Here is a 21,300-nt window from a genome sequence, read left to right as displayed (position 1 = left end):
CTGCTGGGTCGCGTGGCCGCCCGGGCCCCCCTGTGAATGGGGCGACACCACTGGGTGGCGAACAAGCCAGAGGCGACTCCCCACCCCTCCCCCGTCACCGCCGAGGCTGAGTGAGGGGGCCGGGAAGAGTGCCCCTCACCCTTCTCTCCGCTGACAGATTTAACCCCCATGCGTCCTCCTCCTGCAGCATCCAATTCGGCTGCATGAAGCAAACAACAACAACAACAGCAACACTTGACAGAGGATGGGGTTTATTTTCCCCTCACGTGAAGCAGCCTGAAGATCATCAGCACCGTAATCTGTAAGCTCCACCACCGTCAGAGACCCAGGCCTCTGCGTCCCGGGGCCCGGCCTCCCTGGCCCTCACCCGCCCCTCCTGGCCCCACATGGCGCTCCCGCCCCAACACCCTGTCCCCAAGGCAGCCACCAGGACAGAAGAAGGTGGGAGGAGGGAACCCAGGGCCATGCCACCCAGCTTTTGCAATTTCCCAGAAGAGGCCACGCAAAAGCGCACACTCAGGAGACCACGACTTAGTTCGACGGTTTCACGTAGCTGCAAGGGAGCCTGGAAGCATACTGCTGGTTGTCTAGGGCCATGCGTCTGGAGGCAGACAATTCCCCACGGTTCTAGTCCACTCCTTCATGTCTCACAAGTGAACCACTGACTGTCCTTTCTTCCAGATTTCATTTCCAGGATGGCGAACTTCCATGGAAGGTATTCCGTGCCGCCCTCCACAGCAAGGGGCAGGCATACCGCCCATTATAAAAGATTTGGTTTCCCCAAGTTTGAGTCCATCTCCTGAAACGCAACCCACATGCGTCCAGGCATCTGTGAAGCCCTGTGAGGACCGAGGCTGCCACGGTTCCACTGCCTTGCTGTGAACAACAAAATGTCCCTAGTCTCGGACTCAGGAGCCTCGGCTCCTGCCAGCAGCTACGACATGGGCTAACTCGTCAGCTTATGACTAGGATAATATCACAGACATTCATAATTCTTGACAGGGTCCAGCTAAGAATCGGGGTTTCTGTGGCGATAGTGACTAAAAATCTGCCATACATCCCTTCCTAACCACCTGAACTGTCCACATGAGTGTTTTCAGGTGCCCCTGCCCCTCCCACAACCGGAAGAAGCAGTCTCGGGGTGAACTTCAGCCCCTTCCAGAATTCCAGCAGGTCCTGAAATGCCCAAAGACAGGGGAGCTGCAGCACCTCCTCACCTCCTCAGCTCTGAGTGTTCGCTCTGGGCCCCACAGACTGCCTGGCCCCCATCTAGTCTGTCCCCAGGTTAGAGGAGGGTGCTGAGACCTCCTCTGGCTTCCGCATCTGCAGTGACGTGGTGACCTTCTCCTTAGTTCCCTGAACCAAACGGCACCCCTTCTCTTTCCCCACTCCATCTCCTCTCCTCCTCATCCTCCACTTTCCCACCAAGGTCTCCCGGGTCAGCTCCCCCTAGAGCTACAAGCCTCAGTTGGCCTGTTCCAGCAACTGTCCCCCTGCCCTGAGACAGTCCTCCTCCAGGCCAGGAGGTTGGGGCCCAGCCCTGTCACATGCACTATACCCATCCTCTCCTCTGCTAAGGGTGCTCACGTGTGGGGGGCAAAAACAACTCCAGCTCATTCCGCTCCCCTGCCCCAGTCCCTCTCGTCTGCATCCTGCAAACCAGAACTCCAAAGTCACCCTAACTCCCCTTCCCCTTACCCCACTCCACTATCCACTGAGCCCCGCCTCTGACTTTCTCTGGCGTCTGTCCCTCTGGCCAAATTCCACTACCCTGTTTCAGACCCCATTACTTCTCGCCTGGAGTCCCGGCTCCAAAGAGCTGCCCAAGTGACCTAAGAACTAAATGGGCTCATAGCCCTCACCACCCGCTGAATGAAGTTTAAACTCCTAACTCTGGAACCTAAGACCTGATTGTTCTATTTATCCAGCCTGTCTCTCTCCTGTCATCTCCTTCACACCCCCATTGTTCCAGCCACACTGGGTGACTCTGCAGATTCCCAAAAATGCTCTGCTCTCAAGGTACACCTGCTGGGAGTGTCTTCTCTTCTCCCCCTGCCCCTTTCCTGGGCACCTACCACTTCCTATCCATCTTTCAAGCCCCAACTCAAGCATGACCTCAGGAGCTGCCCCAGTGTTCCAGCACAATCCAAGGGCCCGGGCTCTACCCCTAAGTGCTGCCCCAAAGTGTGTACACATATTATCTCTATAAAGGCATGTCTCCCAATTATTCGTTCGCATTACCTGTCTCTTCCTCCAGACTGTAAGATCTTGGAGAGCAAGGATCAGAACTATTCATCTTTGTGAATCAGCCAGGCTCAATAATTCCTGCCAACTGAATAAATGGAGTGTCCCTCATTCCACTCATCTCCAATCCCAAGGCTAGCTCGATGGTGAGCTGTGAGCAAGTAACATAGTCCAAACCAGAAGTTGCTTCTCTGAGGACTTCAGGCTAGAAGATGATTCCAGGATGGAGGAAAAGGAGAGTGAGGCTGGGAGAAGTGAATGGGGTCTGTCCCTCATGAGACGGAGGAATGGATGCCAAGTAATGAGGGACACAGGGAAGGGTCAGGTCCTAAAGGAAATGGAGACCTGGGGCAGGTCACGGGGAGCAGCATGTACATCTTCTTTCTGGGATGTGCGTGGTGGGGGTGTGGGGGGAGGGAGGAAGACCCAGGGCAGCCCTCAGGGTCCAGATTTGTACCAGATGCTACCAGAGACGGCAAGCAGACCCAGGAGGAATCCCTTAATATCGCTCTCAGGAAATCCAGGGCTCAAGGTGTTTCCTAGGCCCCCAGGACAGGAAGCTCAGCCTAGTGCCAGGGACTCTGTCCCCTGGGTCAGTGCCAAGGAGAGAGACCCTACACGGTAAGATCTGGATTACATATTAAAAATCTTCCAAAAAAAAAGTCTTCCAGTCTAAAATTCAAGGAGCTATTCCCGGATTGGATCTTGGAACAGAAAAAGGAGATGAGTGGAAAAACACGAAAATCCAAGTAAAGTACGTTGTCTGGTTAATGGTAATGTACCAATGCTAATTTCTTCATTGTGGCAAATGCACCATGGTGACCTCACGTATTAACTGTGGGGGAAGCTGCATGAAGAGTACATGAGAAGTCTTTATGCTATCTTTGCAACTTTGCTGCAAGTCTAAAATTATTCCAGATAAGCTAAAATAAAACACAACACACAAGGTCTTTAAAACCGAAGCTCGAGATTTAAGAGGCAGGAAGAGAAAAAAAAGCATGAATTTATATGGAGGGTAAAGGAGCAAGAAGAGAGGATATGTGTTTAATTCTTAAGAATCTGAAGACTTTTATTATAGTCATTCAGCCGCTCAAATATTTACTGAGCAGCTACTATGCGCCAAGCATTGTTCTCAGGGCCAGGGATATGCCCGTAAACAAAATGGCCAAATCCCAGCCGGACCTTCTATTTCAGTGGGTTGGGAGCTTAATTTTATCTAATCCCACTCCACCCTCCAGGCTCCAGCACAGGAGCAGGGGAAGCCGGGCCTGTTCCTGGTCCGGTCAGGGTGCAGGAAGGGCTCTGCCTGACTTGTGAGGTCAGCAGCCCCAGGTGGCTCCGGGGAGGGTGCTCAGTTGGGCTAGCTCCGGAGGGACTTCTGACTCCTCGTGGCACTAGGTGCCTGGGCTCTCGAGTTCCTAAAATAGGGGAAATGGTGAGAAACCAGCTCTGCCCCAGAGATAGCCGCTGGTGCTCAATGGGCAGGAGCGGGTATTTAAAGCGCCAGTATTAATAGGATTGTAAATATTTACATTCAGGCCAAGAACTGGGTTAGATCTTTCTTCTGTGGTCCTGCACACCCTCCTCTCTCCGCGTCACAGAATCCTCAGAACTGGAGCAGCAACTCCAAGTTTGCACGCTCACCCCGCGCAGAGCGCCAGACGGGGTGGTGGCCGGCGGGGACCACCAGCTGCGGGACACGGCCAAGGTCAAGCCCACGCACCCACCGGGCACTCAGGAGTCTGGCCACAGCGGCGGGGAGGTCGGCGCTGCAATCCGCCAGGCCCCCCACCCCCCACCCCCCGCGGCAGACTCCGCTGGGGGGGCAGGGACTGGTCCTCTCCCGGTGGTTGTAGGGGGCGCACAGGGACTGGTCCTCTCCCAGCGGGGGGGCGGGGGGGTGGCGCACAGGGACGTGTCCTCTCCCGGTGGTTGTGGGGGGCGCGCAGGGACTGGTCCTCTCCCGGTGGGAGGTCGGGGGTGGGGGTGTAGGGACGATCCTCTCCCAGTGGGTGGGGGGCGCAGGGACCGGTCCTCTCCCGGTGGGGGCGGGGGGCGGGGTGGGGGGGCAGGGACCTCGCTGCGCTCTGCAGGCGGCCCCCGCGGGGCTGCGCGGGGGGGGGGGGGGGGCGGGGGGAGGAGGAGGAGGAGAGCCGGCCGCGCCCACCTGGCCGGGGCCCAGCGCCCTCGGGGAGTGGTGGCTGCGGCGGAGGAACGCGGAGCGGGGGCTGCGGGGGCTCCCGGGCGCACCTCGCCCCAGCCCCCGCCGGGCCGCAGCCATGGGGGGACAGTTAGGGGTCTGCCGGGGACGCTCGGGCCCCCACGCTGCAGGGCGCAGCGTGAAGCCAGAGGCGCTCGAGGAACCTTTGGAAAGAGTGACCTTACCCCCACCCCCACCCCCACCCCCACCCCGCCCCGCCCCGCCTCAGTTTCCTCCTCGGTCCAGCCAGACGGTTGCTCTCCCAGGCCCCCGGCACCTCGGAAATTCTGGGCTGCTGAGATTCCATCCCGCGTGTACTGCTGCGGTTTTGCTTTTAGTTTTTCAGGGACATTTTTAGTGCTACCCTTTATGATGTGCCAGGAGTGAATTTGACACCAGATGGCTTTTTTTTTTTTTTTTTTAAATAAGAAAGAAGACAAAGGGAGGGAGAAAAATATTTTCCAACTGGCAGTGCTGACAGCATTTTGGAAGAGAATCCAGGGAGGCAAAGAGGAGCTGTTTCAGCTTGATTTTTCCTCCTCCCGCACACTCCGCCATCCCGGCCTCCACCATAAATGGGGTAGATCATACCAGAGCTTTTTATAGATGAGGCAAAGGGATCATCACCACAGGAAACTCCACCCGAGTTGGTACTGCTTTGTCCTCTCTGGCTCTCCCAGAAGACTGGCCCCAGGAGCCACAGGGTCATGCATCCAGCTACAGGCAGGACCCTGGCGAGGGGCTGACTCTGGTGTTAATTAGAAGAACAGAGAGACACCTGGCAAATCAGAAGTAAGATCCCCTGCCTGGGGAGCATTATGGAAAAATGGCCAATATGGCAGTGTCTTTTCTGGAATTCCTCTTCTCTTGGATCCCAACTCCCTCCCTTCACACAGGGAGGAGGGGAACTGGTCCTTGCTCAGAATGGCCTCCAGCTCAGTTCTCAATGTTGTGGCAAGAAGGGAAATTCCTAGAATGAGCCAATTTGGCAGCATGTACAATGGTGTCAACCCGAGATGCTGCAGTCAGGCTGCTTGGGTTCAAATCTTGGCTGCACCACTTACTGGTGATTTGACGAGGACACGTGACTTCACCTCCCCATGCCTTAGTGTCTTCAACTGTGAAGTAGAATAAAGTCCCCACCTTCTAGGATTGTTGTGCGAATTTAATGAGATAATACAAGAAAAATGCTGTAGCCTGCCTCTTCAACAGACTAACATGGTAAGCAATCAACATTTTTCTTATTTGTTCAGCTACAGGACCCCCAAACCTAGGACCTTGTGCCAGGTAGGCTCCTGAAGAGCAAACCGTGGCGATGTCACCTCTGGGCAAAGGACTCCGAATCCGGCTGACTGGTACCTCCGTCCTCCTCCTTCACATCCCCAGGAGACTAGAGGAAGGCAGCAGTGAATGAGCAGAAATCATGTGTCAGGCTCCAACTGGATGAATTACCCCTATAGGGGCCTGGAGCGGGGGGCTCAGTAAGAAATAGGCCACCCTTGGCCCTAGGAGAAGAAGGAGCAGTGGGCCAGAAGAGAGGGCTACTGGTGCTAGGTTGGCAGGTTGTGACCAATGCAGTAGGGGGCTTGGGATGGCCACCCATGGTCTAGAACCCTACGGGTGTTCTTGATTTTCTGCTGATAAAGTGTTTTCTAATTGTTTTGGATGCAATATTCTTGAATCCTTGACCAGGAAGCTCCTGGAGGCCAGGTCTTTCTGTTGGGGTATCCACCCCACACCACCAACCAGCGGAAGCCACACTTGGAGCAAACACTGGAGGTGCTTATTGACCCAGCAGAGCTGTGTTTTGTGCCCTGAATGTGTCTCCCCACGAGCTTCATATGTTGAGATCCTAAGGCTGGGCCTTGGGGATGTGATTAGGTCAGGAGCCTCATGAATGGATTAGACACCCCCCCTGCCCCCCCAGAGCTCTCCTGCTCCTCCTGCCATGTGAGGACAGAAGCCAGCCATGTCTGAAGCAGGCCCGCACCAGACACTGCAGCTGCCAGCACCATGATCTTGGACTTCCCAGCCTGCAGAACTGGGAGACATACACGTCTCACCCAGTCTGTGGCATTCTGTGACAGCAGCCCAACGAAGACTTATTAAAACTGGGGAACAGGCTGGAACTCCGGACCGGATGGGCAAAAGGAAGTCGCTGAGCACTCAGAGACCAGGTCATCCGCTGGCCCCAAATGTCTTTCCTTCAACCCGCAGGCTCTCGCTCCAAATACTCCATTCAAACCATTCCAGCCTCTAGAAAGTCAGTGACACTGAAGTTCCCAGCCTGTCCTGCCACCAGGGAGGTCTCCAGCTACTCGGTCACTCCTGGCCCACACGAGCCTCCAAGGCCAGCTTTACTGCCGCCTTTTCCCTTTCTGGAACGGTCGCTCAACTCCTGACTGCTGGCCTGAAACATTTTCGGGAAATCTCTTTTTTTTTTTTTTTTTTTAATTTTTATTTATTTATGATAGTCACACACACAGAGAGAGAGAGAGGCAGAGACACAGGCAGAGGGAGAAGCAGGCTCCATGCACCGGTAGCCCGATGTGGGATTCGATCCCTGGTCTCCAGGATCGCGCCCTGGGCCAAAGGCAGGCGCTAAACTGCTGCACCACCCAGGGATCCCCATTTTCGGGAAATCTCTATGTTGTTATTCACATGGCTGGCTCATTCTCCCTTCGGGTCTCGTCTTCAGAGGGGACATCCTTGACTACCATCTCTCAGAATTAACCACCACCACCCCTACAATTACCTTACATCATCTTATCCTGTTTGTTATTTGTGTGCTCATGGTCTGAAGGTTTGGCTACAGTAGGGGAGCTTGCCTTCTGCTCGTTACATCCTTGCCCCTTTCACGGTGCCCAGGATACAGCAATGTCTGCTTAATGAGTGGTGACCACTTCCCTGGGCTGTTCCCCTTCTCTCTAGCCCTTTCGGTCAATTCTCAGCTTTGTTTGAGAGAGGAAGAAAGCCCAAGCAGGGGAGCAGCAGGCAGAGGGAGAGGGAGAAGCAGACTCAGTCTCAGGACCCCGGGATCATGACCCGAGCAGAAGGCAGACGCTTAGCCGGCTGAGCCACCCAGCGCCCCCTCACATCAATCCTCATCTATTAGGTAATTCTTCTGTCTCCAAAAGATCCATCGGCCTCCTTTATTTTGAAATCCTATTAATGCTACCCTGTTAGCCATCAGCCTATTTCCCCCTTGATCACCTCCCTCAAATGCCCAGGAAGACGCTTGGTATTTATGTGAGAGTTAGGGCCCTTGGTTGAAAGCCACAGAAGACCAATGCAAAGTGACTTAGACCATGGGCAAGTGCCTCGTTTTCCAGAGGCAGAGAGAGTTAATCCCACCTTTTGTAAAGTCCAGACCCCACTCAAACTTGCAGCCTGTGGCCCTGTCAGGAGCCCCGGCCTAGTGGGGCTCCCAGGCCAGGCTGCACCCCACACCAGGGCCTGAACCACTTGCTGGGAGAGAGAGAAGCACCCCGACGGGCCGCTGCCACCCATTGGTGTTCCTCTCCTGGGGCAGAGGGGGGCTCCTTCCCCGGGAGGGCAGGGTAAGTCCAGGAGCAAAATCAGGGCTCACAGCAACAGAAAAAAAGGCGGCGGAAGGCCTGGAGATGCCAGCGGGTCTGGGAGGTGGGCCGTCGGAGCTCAGGCGGGTGGCCCACGAGTGCACCCCAGCTCCGCGGCCCTCGGCGGGCACCCGGGCACGGCGCGTACACACTGGACTGGACTCGAGGGACCACCGTCCTTCGTGAAACTCTCTCCCTCCAGGGCGCCGGGGGGCTCAGTGGTCCAGTCGGCCTGCAGCCCAGGGCATGACCCCGGGGTCCCGGGATCGAGTCCCGCTTCGGGCTCTCTACATGGAGCCTGCTTCTCCCTCTGCCGGGTCTCTGCCTCTCTCTCTGTGTCTCTCGTGAATACATAAATAAATACTTTAAAATAATAATAAAATAAAATAAAGTCCTCTCCTTCCTCTCCGGGGGCCGTGCATCTAGATGACGGGCCTCTCCCACCGGCTGCCTTCCCTTCAGGAACCTTGAGCAGGTGCACAGCTGTTTCGTCCCCCTCCCCTCTCACCCTTGGGGACACGCTGCTCTGTGGCTCTGTTCCTGAGCAGCTCCCCCTCCTCCATCATCACTCAGACCTGCCCCACCCCCCTAGTCCTGAGAGTCAGAACTTCCTGCGGGGACCTTAGACTCCTTTCCTTCCTCCTCTTGTTTCCCTGCTCCCACTGCCCCCACTGCTCCCACTGCCCCCACTGCTCCACCTGCACCTGAAGAACGTGATCCAGTCCCTGGCCCACAATCAACATCTCACTGGAGGTTCTCAATCTTGTCTTATCCTCTTCTGCCTCGTGGTGAATAGCCCGCCTCAAGGCCAGACACTCTGCTGCCTCTTTCTCTGGCTCTAGAATATTCCCCCATCCTCACCTCTTTCCCGCTCTTCCTGTGAGCTGGAGCTTACTTCCCACTGCTCACCACCTCCATCCTTGTCCCATGCTATACTCACCACTGATTCTCAGTGTCTCACCTCGACTAGACCTCCCTGGGGCCCAGGAATCCTTGTCACACCTGAGGGATCTCCAGTCAAGTTCCCAGAGCAGCTCTTCAAAGTTCTGGAAGCTCCTCTCTGCCCCCTGCTCACCTTTCTCCTACAGATAACCCACTCCCTCTTTGTCAGAGCAGCAAGAGTGTTGGGCACAGACATCACTATCACCTACCTCAAGAGACAGCTCTGACTTCTGGTCATAAGATGGTGGAGGAAAGCTCTTTCCATCTCCTTCTTTCCTCAAAAATCACCCCCCCCCCAAAAATGACATGGAGAATAAGGAATAGAAACCCAAACTCCATCTTTAGCTAAACTAGGAGACATTTAAAATCCCAAATCACATCATATGAAAACAGAAGGTGTATGCAAAAGTGGCAAATGACTAAGAAGGGCAGGCCCAAAATGTCCAGAGGCACATACCCATAAGAAGCAAGCTGATGAGGTGGGTGCCTGGGTGGCTTGGGTGGTGAAGTGTCTGCCTTCTGCTCAGGTCATGATCCCCGGGTCCTGGGATCAAGCCCTGCACTAGGCTCTCTGCTCAGCTTCTCCCTCTCCTGCTCTCCCTGCTTGTCTTCTTTCTTTCTGTCAAATAAATAAAGAAAATAAAAATAAAAAAAAAAAAAAGGAGAAGAAGCAGCAGCAAGCTGACTCTTCTTTCAGAACCCCAGAGAAGCTTGGGAATTGGACGTTGCAAGTAAACTCTAGTTTACTAGAGTTACTAGATGGGGGTCTAAAAACTGGGGGCCTGTTCAAAGATCTATTTAAAGAGCAATTCGACAGTCAGGAAAGTCAGCTGTATCCAACATCATCAAATGATTTATTGTGTCCCCTTCCCCACTCATGCAGGAAACAGGAAGATGGATTCTGGAGATACTGAACCTTCCTGGGGGAGGCAGTGGAGAAGAAGGAAGGGCAGCAAAGACTCAGTGGAAGTCAGCGTTCTGAACTGTGTCACTCAGCACACTTGCCACACACTGCTCCCCCCTTCCCAGGCTCCACCGAGCTCTAGGACTCTGGGCAGGTGGGCTTATAACCTTCAAGCTGGAGACTAAAGGACTCTATTCTAGAAAAACCAAACTGTGCCACTGATACTGACAGGTGGGGCTCCTCAGTGAAAGAGACCAGCCAGCCACCTCCCTGGCCTCAGGGAGCCCACACTGAGAGTTTCTGACTGCGTCACTGCCTTCTTCTCAAATATGAATGGATGGCCAAGGAAGACCAGACCTCTGTGGAAAGTCTCCAATGTGATACATACCAAAACAGAAAATGTGAAATCCGGGAAACCTGGGTGGCTCAGTGGTTGAGCGTCTGCCTGCGATTTAGGGCCTAATCCCAGGGTCCTGGGATTGAATCCCTCATCAGGCTCCCCGCAGGGTGCCTGCTTCTCCTTCTGCCTATGTCTCTGCCTCTCTCTCTCTCTCTCTCTCTGTCTCACATGAATAAATAAATGAAAACCTTTTTTTAAAAAAGTGAAATCAGAGGAAACAAACAATATAGGAGGAAGACTATTTCAAATTCATATCCTCAGAGAGAAGATACTGCATGCATACAGAGAACCAAGAACATGAAACCATTCAAAAAGAAAAGAAAAGAAAAAACAGGGAACATGAAAGCACTCTTGAAAATTAATAAAAAAAAAGAAAAAAGAAAACTGTTGGTAACAACATACTTAGTAAATGGATTGGAATAGAACATTGACAAAATCTCCCAGAAAACAGAAAAAAGAGATGGCCAATAAAAGAGAAATCATAAGAAAATTAAAGGATCAAGGGAATTGGGTGGCTCAGTCAGTCAAGCATCTGCCTTCAGCTCAGGTCACGATCCCAGCGTCCTGGGATCGAGCCCCACATTGGGCTCCTTGTTTGGTAGAGAGCCTGTTTCTCCCTCACCCTCTGCTGCTCCCCCTGCTTGTGCTTTGTCTTCTGTATCAAATAAATAAATAAAATCATAAAAAAGAAAGAAGAAAGAAAGAAAGAAAAAGAAGGAAAGAAAGAAAGTAAGAAAGAAAGAAAGAAAGAAAGTTAAAGGATCAATCCAAGAGATCCAGTATCCAAATAATAGAAGTTGCAGACATTTCAAAGAAATAATAAAGAAATCAGTGGTTGAACATCTACCTTTGGCTCAAGTCATGATCCCAGGGTCCTGGGATTGAATCCCACATCAGGCTTCTCGAAGGGAGCCTGCTTCTCCCTCTGCCTTTGTCTCTGCCTCTCTCTCAGTGTCTCTCATGAATAAATAAATCTTTAAAAAATCAAGAAATTCCCAGAAGTAAAGACATAAATTGCTAAAACAGAGGTTCTTAAACTTTAGCATGCACAAAAATACCTGGGGGGATTGTTAAAACATAGATTTTATGTGTAAATATATATTAATATAGAATATTATTCAGCCATAAAAAAGAAGGAAATCTTGCCATCTGTGACATGGATGCACCTTGACGGCATTACACTAAATGAAAGAAGTCAGAGAAAGACAAATGCTGTATGATCTTTATACATGGAATCTAAAAAAACAAGCAAACAAAAAAACCAAGCTCACAGACACAGAAAACAGGCTGCTGTTTGCCAAAGGCTGGGAGTGGGGCAGCCCCGGTGGCTCAGCGGTTTAACACGGCCTTCAGCCCAGGGCATGATCCTGGAGTCCCAGGATCGAGTCCCACATAGGGCTCCCTGCATGGGGCCTGCTTCTCCCTCTGCCTGTCTCTCTCTCTCTCTCTCTCATGAATAAATAAAGTCTTTAAAAAATAAAAATAATTTAAAAAAAGACAAAGGCTGGGGGTGGAAGTAAGCCAAGTGGGTAAAGGGAGTCAAGAGGTACAAACTTCCAGTTATAAGTAAGTCACAGGGACACGTTGTGCAGCGTGGTGACTACAGCTAATAGTACTGTATCACATATTTGCAAGTTGCTAAGAGAGTAGATCTTAAAGGTTCTCATCAGAAATAAATGTGTAACTCTGTATGGCAGCAAATGTTAACTCGACTTCATGTGGTGATCATTTCAGAGTGTATACAAATATAAAATCATTATCTTGTACACCTGAAACTAACATAATGTAATATGTCAAATATCTCTCAATAAAATAGCAACAATAACAAAACACAGTTTGCTGGGACCTAACCAGAGCTTCTATCCATTAGATGTGAGGTGGGGCTCACAATCCGCATAGACGGCTAACATGTTCCCACTGATGCTACCAATCTGGGGACCACACTTTGAAAACCACTGTTAGATTAAAGAGTCCCATAGAGTGCCATAAAAAATGACCCACACTGTGATGTTTTAATATATCAGGGATAAAAGAGAAAATCCTAAAAGTGGGGGCGGGGTGGGGGAGGGAGGTGAATTCAAAGTCCATGAGACGTCTCAGCTGCAAAATTGTAGAAACTGTACGGCAAAGGAGCAACATCCTCAAAATTCTGCAGGAAAATTATTTTCAACCTAAAATTCTATACCCAGCCAAAACTATGAATCAAAAGCGAGGGTGGGACAAAACCGCTTCAGGTATGCAAAAGTCTCTGAAATGTTATACCTCCCAGGCACTCTCAGAAGAAGCTACTGGAGCATGTGTTTCATCCAAACAAGGAAGTTAACAGAGAAAGACACAGAGTCCTTGAAAGAGGAAAAGGGCAAAGGGAATTCTTAACTACTGGCAATGGAAAGGGAAAGTCCGAGGGTGACAGATGTGCTACAGACCTCGAGAGCAATGCATCCAGAGAAAAGTGGAAGGATGCGGCACCCCGAGACACAAGTCTCCAAGGAAAAACAAAACAGAACCGGTAAGATTATGTGACAGGTTTGGCCATATGCAAAATTGTACTGAGAAGGCGTTTTACAGAACTGTTGAAGGGTGTGGGAAGACAGAACCAGAGATTCAAAGAAAACCAAGCACAGAAAAAAATGAGGCAATTAACTCCAGGAAAAACAAGAAAGTTGTACAAGAAAGGAAATGTAAACAGAGCATGCAACAAAAAGTTATATTAGAAGAGGAAATATAACCAGAATACTTGTCTCAAAAGTAAACAACATTTTCAAAGTCAATAATGCAATCACTGAACATGGATTGAACCATAAATTATGATATAGACATAAAGGGGGTGGGGTAGGGAAGCGGAGAGCAGGAATCAAAATCCGCATCTACCGAAACAAGAAGTCAACCAATTAGCTCGATGAATCCAGAATGGCAGTGCATATATTATTTAGAAATAAGGAAGGAAATACCAGTAGAAACAGCTGAAACAGTTGAAAGTGGTTGCCCCAAGGGAGAAGGATAAAGATTGGGAAAAAGGCCAGGGGACTTCTGTTTTTGTTACAGCCCTTCAGAACTATTTGATTTTCTAAGCTGTGTGTATGTAGGATCTTGATAAAAATAAATATTGATTTTATAAAGCAACTATAAAAGGAGGTGTCACATCCTCCACTACGGCACTCCTGCAGGACTCTGTGTGGACTCCAAGGGGCACCTTCCCAGGTGGCATTATTTATCAGCTCAGCCCTCTTCCTCTCCCAAATGCAATCTCCCCATCTCCTGTTTTGTCAGCCAGCAAACTGAGGGGCCGTATGCCGACCCTACTTCACTGGCAGCTTCCAGGATGTGCCCCTGGGACTTTGCATGCACTGTGCCCTCTACCTGGAAGGCTATTCATTCTTCCTTCTCCACTCTCAGCGCAACAGATTAAGGATGGTTTATACTTTGGGCCTCAGCTTACATAACACTTTTTTAGCTAGCCTCCTCCTCCCCCTAATCTGGTCTAAGCCCTCCTCCTCTCCACAGCCTCTCTTCCCTACTGATGCCCTTGGCACTGCGAATGCCCCCCCTGTGCTTGGCTTTCCCGCTAGACTGTAAACTCTAGGAGGGCGGGAATCCTGTCTTACTTACTGAAGCCCGGAGACAGGCTGATGATTATGCAAGTCAATGAGTATGCAAGTGGTTAAGGACCACATTCAGGAAGGGCTCAATAAATATTTGAACGAGTGAATTAATGATTCACAAAAAAATGCAGGCCTCTCCCTGCATTCAACACGAGGCTCCCTTCTGCCAATGCCCTTCTCCCACTGTGCTCCTTCCTCCAAGGTCCCATCTCCCAAGCCCAGTGGCTGTGGCCCATACCTCTCCTTCCAAGCCATTCGCTCCCCACCTCAACCCCAAAAAGAAGCCAAAGCCTCTTGGTGTGACCAGGGTCAGCTCCAGTACGGGGCTTTCTAACTAGGAGTTGCCACTAGGATGGAGTGAGCAGTCTAGGGACCGCCCGCCCAGCCCAGGAGCAAGCTATTCCCTCTTGGTCTCCCTGTCCCCCCCACCCAAAGTACAGCTCTCCGAGGCCTGGAACCCAGGCTAACCAGAGGGAACACGCTTAGTCCTGGGCTTGGCCTAACAGGATACCTACGCCGGCCCGGAGCTAAGAGATCGGCCCTACCGGGTCTTCGGAGCGGAGATCCCAGGCCTCAGGGCTGCCTCGGACACTCCCTGTTAGTGCCTCTCAGAAGGAAGGATATGCACCAGGCCTGGGGACGCCAAGCAGGAGCTAGACACATAGTAGGTGCTGGAAGGTAAACCCCCGCCGGGCGGCACTCCCTGGGCTCCAGAAGCCAAAGCCAACCTGGCCCACGCTAGGTCTGGGGAGAAAGGCCCAGAATCGGCAGCGCTGATTCTGAAAACCTCGAGGCTGCCAGACTGGGTCAGGGGCGTCCTGCCCCCCCCACCCCCATGCCATGCCACGTGACCTCAAAGGGCCACGGGAGGGTGTGTGGGACCCAAGCTGTGCTCCTGGGGTGGGGGATGTGGGACCCAAGCTGTGCCCCTGGCGGGGAGGGCCGGTGAGGGGCTGTGGAGGGAGGGGCCACACCTGGGCCCCAATGACTGGATGGCTGGGGCTGGGGCGCAGGAGCGGCCCCCTCTTTCCTTTCCCACCGGCCCTACTGGCTGTTGGGGGCCTGCCGCGAGCAGGGAGGGTGGGAAGTGAGGGAGGCAGGACGCTGGGCTTCGCCTAAGGAACCTGTACATGCGGCCCAGAAGCTCAATCTGCTCCAGTGGCTTCCCCATTCGGGAGAAGGGTGGAGCTGGTGATTAGTGGCTGCAGGGGGGCGCAGGCCCCAGGGCCACCTAGGACTGAGTGATAAGAAAGGGGGGGGCTGTGCCCCAGAGGACCCTGGATTGAGGGAGGCGGGAGGCTAGGGCAGGCCTGCCAGCACCGCCCCAAATAGTCCCATTTGTTTTCATCTCACACTCTCTTGCTCACTGACCAAGGGACAAAGAGGTCTAGGGGCTGCCCTGGCGCAGGCCCGTCCCCCTAACAAGCCCTCTGGGGCCCTTTCCGAATGCCTGGGCCAGGTGTGTCTGTTGGTGTCACCAAGCCCCTGTTGGCTTCCATCTAGCTGCCGAAGCTCCGGGTAGTCCTAGGCTCCTCAGGGCTAGATCCACTCTAGGTCCCAGAGTGCCACTTCCTGGGTGGTAGAAAAAGTGCCAGGAGGCTGGCATCCTGCCTCCCAGCCTTCGCGGCTCAGTGCCCAAGGAGGAAGATGCCTACTGGGACTGGCTTCCCACAGAGCCTACTGCGTGCACTCGGCTTGCAGAAAGGCAGTGCCTGCCTTCAAGGAACTTATGCTGGAGGGAGGGGGGGTAGGCAGTCCAGAAAACCAGAATGAAAATAGCACAAAGCAGCATCTAACACAGACATGAGAGGATTTGAGGAAGAAGGGGCAACTGAAACGTATTTGAAAGGGTGAGTCGTCATCCACAGAGAAGCAAGGCATCCAGGCAGAAAGAACCATGTGTGCAAAGGTATGGAGGCAAAAGGTGTCAAAGAATCACAGGTGCTTGGTTCCTCTGGACGGAAGCATGGGTGGGTGTGTGGAAGGTGTGGTAGAAGGGGCAGGTAAGCCAACAGGAGCCAGATCTTCGGGACCATCTGTGCCCAGCTAGACACCTGAACTTCATCCCGAAAGTTCCACATAGACACGATGAGATCTGCATCTTCTAGGAGAGCCAGGATTGGAATTTGGGACCTAGAGAAGGAAAGAGGTTGGTTAGGAGCCTGCCGCCAGCCTCTACCTCAGGGAAGGGAAAGAAGGCAAGGCCTCAGTAACAGAACTTGGGAGGGGAAGAGTCCTTGGTCCTCAGGACTGGTTGGGGGTAGACATGAGTGGGGAGGAAGAGTCTTGGGTGACCTCAGGTTTCTGGCTCAGGGAACTGAGCAGATGCAGAAGGAACAGGCCTGGAGGAGAGGGGGTGACGGTAAGAGTAATATTTACTCATCACTTCCACCATTTCAGGCACTAACTCTTCACATCCCGTCTCCTTTAAGTCCCGCAGTAACCTATGAGGTCGGTACTAGTGTTATCCCCTTTGATATGAGGAAGGCCGTCAAGAGGCTAAGTGCATGGCAGGGTCGGGAAGATGCGCACGCCTGCACCTTGCAGAACACATCTTCCCCAGTGAGGTGTTCCAGGAGCTCCACAGAGAAGCGATACCCACTGCCATTAGCTCCTCCCCAGTGCCCCCCCCCCAGGGTCTGACATCCCCACCAACTGGTAACTGGTTCTCCCTCCCTCCACCCAACCCACCCCACCCCACGCCGCCACCCCCTCAGAACCTTGCCCTGAGCAGCGGGACAGGACCAAACAAGCCTCATGGCAGGAGGGCGCGGGGCTCTGGACCCCTGGCACTGAGACCCCACCTTCCTAGTTACAATACAAAACGGAACCGAGACTCTGCAGGAACAATTAGAGAAACCAAGAAAATGGATGTGTTCCGTTTGTCATAAAAATAAACCTTTTTTTAAATGGAACATTTCAGTGACATCAGAAGGTCATGAAAGGTCTCCCTGGGCCCAACCCTGTGTTTATTTTCTGCAGTGGAAGGGGCAGGGCTCTGGAGAGCATGATCTCCCCGAGAGGAAGGGCCTCCAGCTCCGTTTCCCTTTCCCAAAGCCTGGCGTCAGGATTACTGGGTCCAGTTCACAGTGGCCACAACAGACAGACAGGGACAGCTGCTCCTTCGAGCCCCACCCTCGCCACCCCAGTGTTCTGGCACTTGGTGGGAGTGGGGAAGGGGGGTGCTTCTGTCTTCATATGCCTCTCACCAACCCTCCAGGTGAGGTAAAGGGGTGAAACAGGTAGGTGAGCTCTCTTGGGGGAGCTGTCAGGCCCAGAGAGCCCTGGCTGCAACTGTCACCCTTAAACTCCCCCTAAGCCTACCCAAAGTCACACAGCCAGCAACTGGCCTGGGGCCTAGAGGCAGGAGGTTAATGAAGAGGCTGTTTTAGGCGGAGGTGGGAATGGCCACTTGCCTCCCACGCTCCCCACCCCCTTAACAGAGAGCTTTCTCCGGTGGAAACCTATCATCTGGGGGCAGAGCAGTAAGAGGCCAACGGCCTACCGGTGTTTGGGGGTTCCAGGCTCTAGTAAAGCTGGCACTACCTTTTAATTTCTGGAGGCAGAAAGGTTCCCACCAGGCCTCTCAGGGACCTTCCCTCATCTATTGGCCCCACCCTAGATTCTATTTGCACCCTTGTGCCTCTCTCTAATCTTGGAAAGGTTTCTATTTTCATTCTTTCTTTTCTTTTCTTTTTTTCTTTTCTTTTTTTTTTTTTTTAAGATTTTATTTATTTACTTGAGAGAGCGAGAGCACAAAGGGAGAAAGAAAAGCAGATTCCCTGCTGAGCAGGGAGCTTAACACAGGGGCTGCATGACTTGAGCTGCAGGCAGACGCTTAACCCACCGAGCCACCCAGGCGCCCCTATCTATTTTCTTATATATAAGACCCTCCTTGACCTCAGAAAAATGGGTACTTGAATGCCATCTCCTCCGCATCTTTTAGGGACAAGTAGACCCTACACAAAGAATGCTTCTAGGACAGGAGATGAAAGCAGTATTATTCCAACTTTAAGTCACTACCTGGTAGTGGGTCATGAAATCAACTTAGGGGATCATGGCCAGCATCTTGAAAACATGAAGTACAGTAGAAATTATCAAGGGGCGCCCGGGTGGCTCAGTCAGTTAAGTCCACCTCTTGATTTCGGCTCAGGTCATGATCCCGTGGGCTGTGAGGTCGAGGCCACTGAGCGAGGAGTCTGCTTGAAGAGTCTCTCCCGCTCCACCTCCCCCGACACACACGCACTCACACATGTTCACCCTCCCTCCCTCTCTCTTTCTCTCCCTCGAATAAATGAATAAATCTTTTTTCAAAAAGAAAAGAAAATATCAGAGTGCATGTACACAGCAGGGGAAGTGCTGTTCCATGAAACTTGTTTCAGTTCTCTTACAATATTAAATGTGTTTTTTGCTGTGGTTCTCTGAACTCCTGTGCAAAAGAGCACTGGTTAAGACACAGAATCAAGACTTATATAGCAGGCGTGTAAGGCTACCTGCCCTGTGGCAAGTACCATGCTAGATACAAGAGACACACTAATAAATAATACATAATTCATTAGTCTCAATAATCTCAACCCATCTTCTGGCTTGGAAGCTGATAAGCAAACTGCCAGTGGCAAGGCAAAATGTTAAGTGCTCTAAGAGAGTGTGTAGGAGGCTATAAAGGGCTAATGTGAGAGTGGGTATCTGGGAGGATTTCCCAAGGAGGTGATGCAATTAGAGTTCTTAGCAAGAAAAGACAGTGACTAGGTTCTAATATTTCCTCCTATTTCCTGTACATAGGAAAAGAACTCTGGAAAAGGTTCAAGAGTTCTAGTCTTAAAAGTCTAAAGACAAATTCTCGTCCTGCCTCCTCCTCTTAATAAGTTTGTAAGACAAATAAAAAAAAAAAATTAAAAAAAAAAAAAAAAGGGATCCCTGGGTGGCGCAGCGGTTTAGCGCCTGCCTTTGGCCCAGGGCGCGATCCTGGAGACCCGGGATCGAATCCCACGTCGGGCTCCCGGTGCATGGAGCCTGCTTCTCCCTCTGCCTGTGTCTCTGCCTCTCCCTCTCTCTCTCTCTCTCTCTGTGACTATCATAAAAAAAATAAAAAAAATAAAAAAAAATAAGTTTGTAAGAAACCTTAGGGTAAGTCAATTAACCTTTCCAGACCCTGTCTCCTCATGGACAAAATGGGCATAAAACTGCTCTGTCAGCCTCAAAGAAATGAGAGATTAAATGAGACAGAAGAGTGTAGGTGAAAGTACTTTGTAAACTATGAAGGGGGGAGGGATGGTCTCTATGGATGAGAAACAGAAGCCCAGAGAGATGGAGTGTCCTACCCACCAGTACACAGCTGGAGGTAGCAGGTCTCTCTCAACCCTCTATTCTCAGCTCCTGCCTGCACCCTTCCTCCTCCCATCCCAACCGAACTACCTTGCTGAAGGGGGGCGGGGTGGCCTCAAAAGTGGCCCCCCACCATAACCTGACTATTCAAGCTTTATCTTTAAGAACCCTACTGATTTAGTGATCTTTTAATAATGATGGGAGATAAATATGTAAGAATGCATCCCTGGGGCACCTGGGTGGCTCAGTGGGTTAAGTGTCCCATTAAGTGTTTGACTCCTGATTTTGGCTCAGGTCATGATCTCAGGGTTGTGAGACCAAGCCGCCCCCACCCCACCCCCCCACCCCACCCCCAGTCAGGCTCTACACTGGGCATGGAGTCTGCTTGTCCTTCTCCCTCTGCTTCTCACCCTGCTTATGTGCTCACGCGTGCACTCTCTCCCCTTCCTTCTCAAATAAATAAAATCTTAAAAAAAAGAAAAAAAGAACTCCTCCCTTTCCTTTTCCGTTAATGAATTAAGATCTACCCAAACTCAGTTTTTAATGTTACATAAGCATCATTCAGATCTTCTGTAACAGCTTTCATTTTGGGAAAAAAAGCATTTCCATTAATATGGTGTTATATAAAAGGGTTTTGTGTATGTGTGTGTGTAGGAACAGAAGAACCAGGCACTGTTGAGCACTATTAAGGCACACAGGCTGCTACACATCACAACCTCACGTGTACTCCTGAAGGAGGGACCATGGCGGGGCAGCTATTTGATGGTACCTTGAGATTTAAGATGTGACCTACTTGTTCTCCCACCCCCCTCCCACCCCCACCCGCCATGAGGCCTGGTGCAGGCTGGGCAATAGGAAGTGCAGAGGGAAGGCCATCATCTGCTCCAACTTGCCAGAGACCAGAGAAGTCCAGACCCCTTCTGGAAGCCCCTTCCTTGGTATGTGAGTTCCATTAAATCATAGACTATTAGGGTTGGGAGTAGCTCAGACGTCACCTAGTGCAGTCTCACTCTACATCACTCTGGCCAGCCTAGTCCCCCTCCTCCGAAGGCAGCCTCTGTCACCTGTGGACAGATGTAGCTCGCTGGAAGGGGCCTGATATTGGGCTGAAACTTGCCTTTCTGGAGCTCTCACTTCTTGGGAGGGAAGGTGTGTGTGTATGCTCCTCACCTAAGGCCATGACGGTCCGGGGGCCTGAGGCCTAAGAGCAAAGAGGTGGGGCAGCATTGAGCCCCTGGAGCAAGAGCGTTTCCCTTAGAGACTTCTATCCATCTAACCTGAGGCTGGGACTACAGGAGAAGGGTGGGGGGACAGCATGTGAGCCCCGAATGGGAACGAGCGAGCGAGCGACTTTGGGCAAAGCCCTGCAACTCAAGCCTCATTTGAACTGTAGGGGTCAGACCGTCCAGAGGTCATCTCCAGTTCTGATGCTCCGGGGTCCCGAGTCCGGCGCCCCCGCTCCCTGCCCCAAATCCCTTTCGGGATTCAGTGGTTGTACTTTGATGTGAAACTGTGCGTCCACGATTCGAGGGCCAAGCAGGAGGTAGGAAAACTGCCCCGAGCCCTCCCATCCTGGCCGGACCTGGGTGAGGATCCGCGGCTTCCCTGGTCACCCGAAGGGCGGAGCCAGCGCACCTTACGCGAGGAGCGACGCCCAGACGCGCGCACACCCGCCCGGAGGAGGGAAGCCAGCGCGCCGAGGGTCCTTTTAAGTAGTTGGGGAGGGGGCGTGGCCGAGGGCCGGGGAGGCCGCGGCCGCGCGGGGGGCGGGGCGGGGGCGGGGCCGCAGCGCCTGGAATGTTGTTGGGTCCTCGCACCGCATAGTAAGGAGGGGCCACGCCCCTTTTCTCCGCGAGGGCCAATCGGAGCGCCGGAGCGGTTTCAAGTCTCCCCCGCCAGCCTGCCCGCCCGCCACCCCACCCCCCTCGGGGATTCGCTTTTTCCGTAACAAAATAGCAAAGCTCCGGATGTTCTGCGGCCCCGGCCGCTAGCAGGTGGAGGGGCCTGGGGCCTAGGACGGGGCCGCGGAGAGGGAGGCGCTGGCGGGCCGCGGAGACGCGGCGTCCCGAGCCGCGAGGCGCGCGGGGGTGGGCGCCGCGGCCGCG

General features: G+C 52.5%; 2 long non-coding RNA genes across 2 annotated transcripts; both read right to left on the bottom strand.

Annotated features, from left to right (window-relative positions):
* Nucleotides 1-3,287: 3,287 nt before the first annotated feature.
* Nucleotides 3,288-4,789, bottom strand: LOC140642121 (uncharacterized). The gene is made up of 3 exons (XR_012038671.1): nucleotides 4,722-4,789; nucleotides 3,777-3,934; nucleotides 3,288-3,662 (listed from the first exon to the last, which is right to left on the bottom strand). It is a non-coding gene; the product is annotated as an uncharacterized lncRNA (long non-coding RNA).
* A 10,893-nt stretch (nucleotides 4,790-15,682) lies between these two features.
* LOC140642431 (uncharacterized) lies at nucleotides 15,683-20,954 on the bottom strand. Its single transcript, XR_012038852.1, has 2 exons — nucleotides 20,778-20,954; nucleotides 15,683-16,003 (listed from the first exon to the last, which is right to left on the bottom strand). It is a non-coding gene; the product is annotated as an uncharacterized lncRNA (long non-coding RNA).
* Nucleotides 20,955-21,300: the final 346 nt, after the last annotated feature.

The sequence above is a fragment of the Canis lupus genome, chromosome 11 (assembly GCF_048164855.1).
Source record: "Canis lupus baileyi chromosome 11, mCanLup2.hap1, whole genome shotgun sequence".
Lineage (NCBI taxonomy): Eukaryota > Metazoa > Chordata > Mammalia > Carnivora > Canidae > Canis > Canis lupus.
This window is presented reverse-complemented; position numbering and strand designations above follow the sequence as displayed.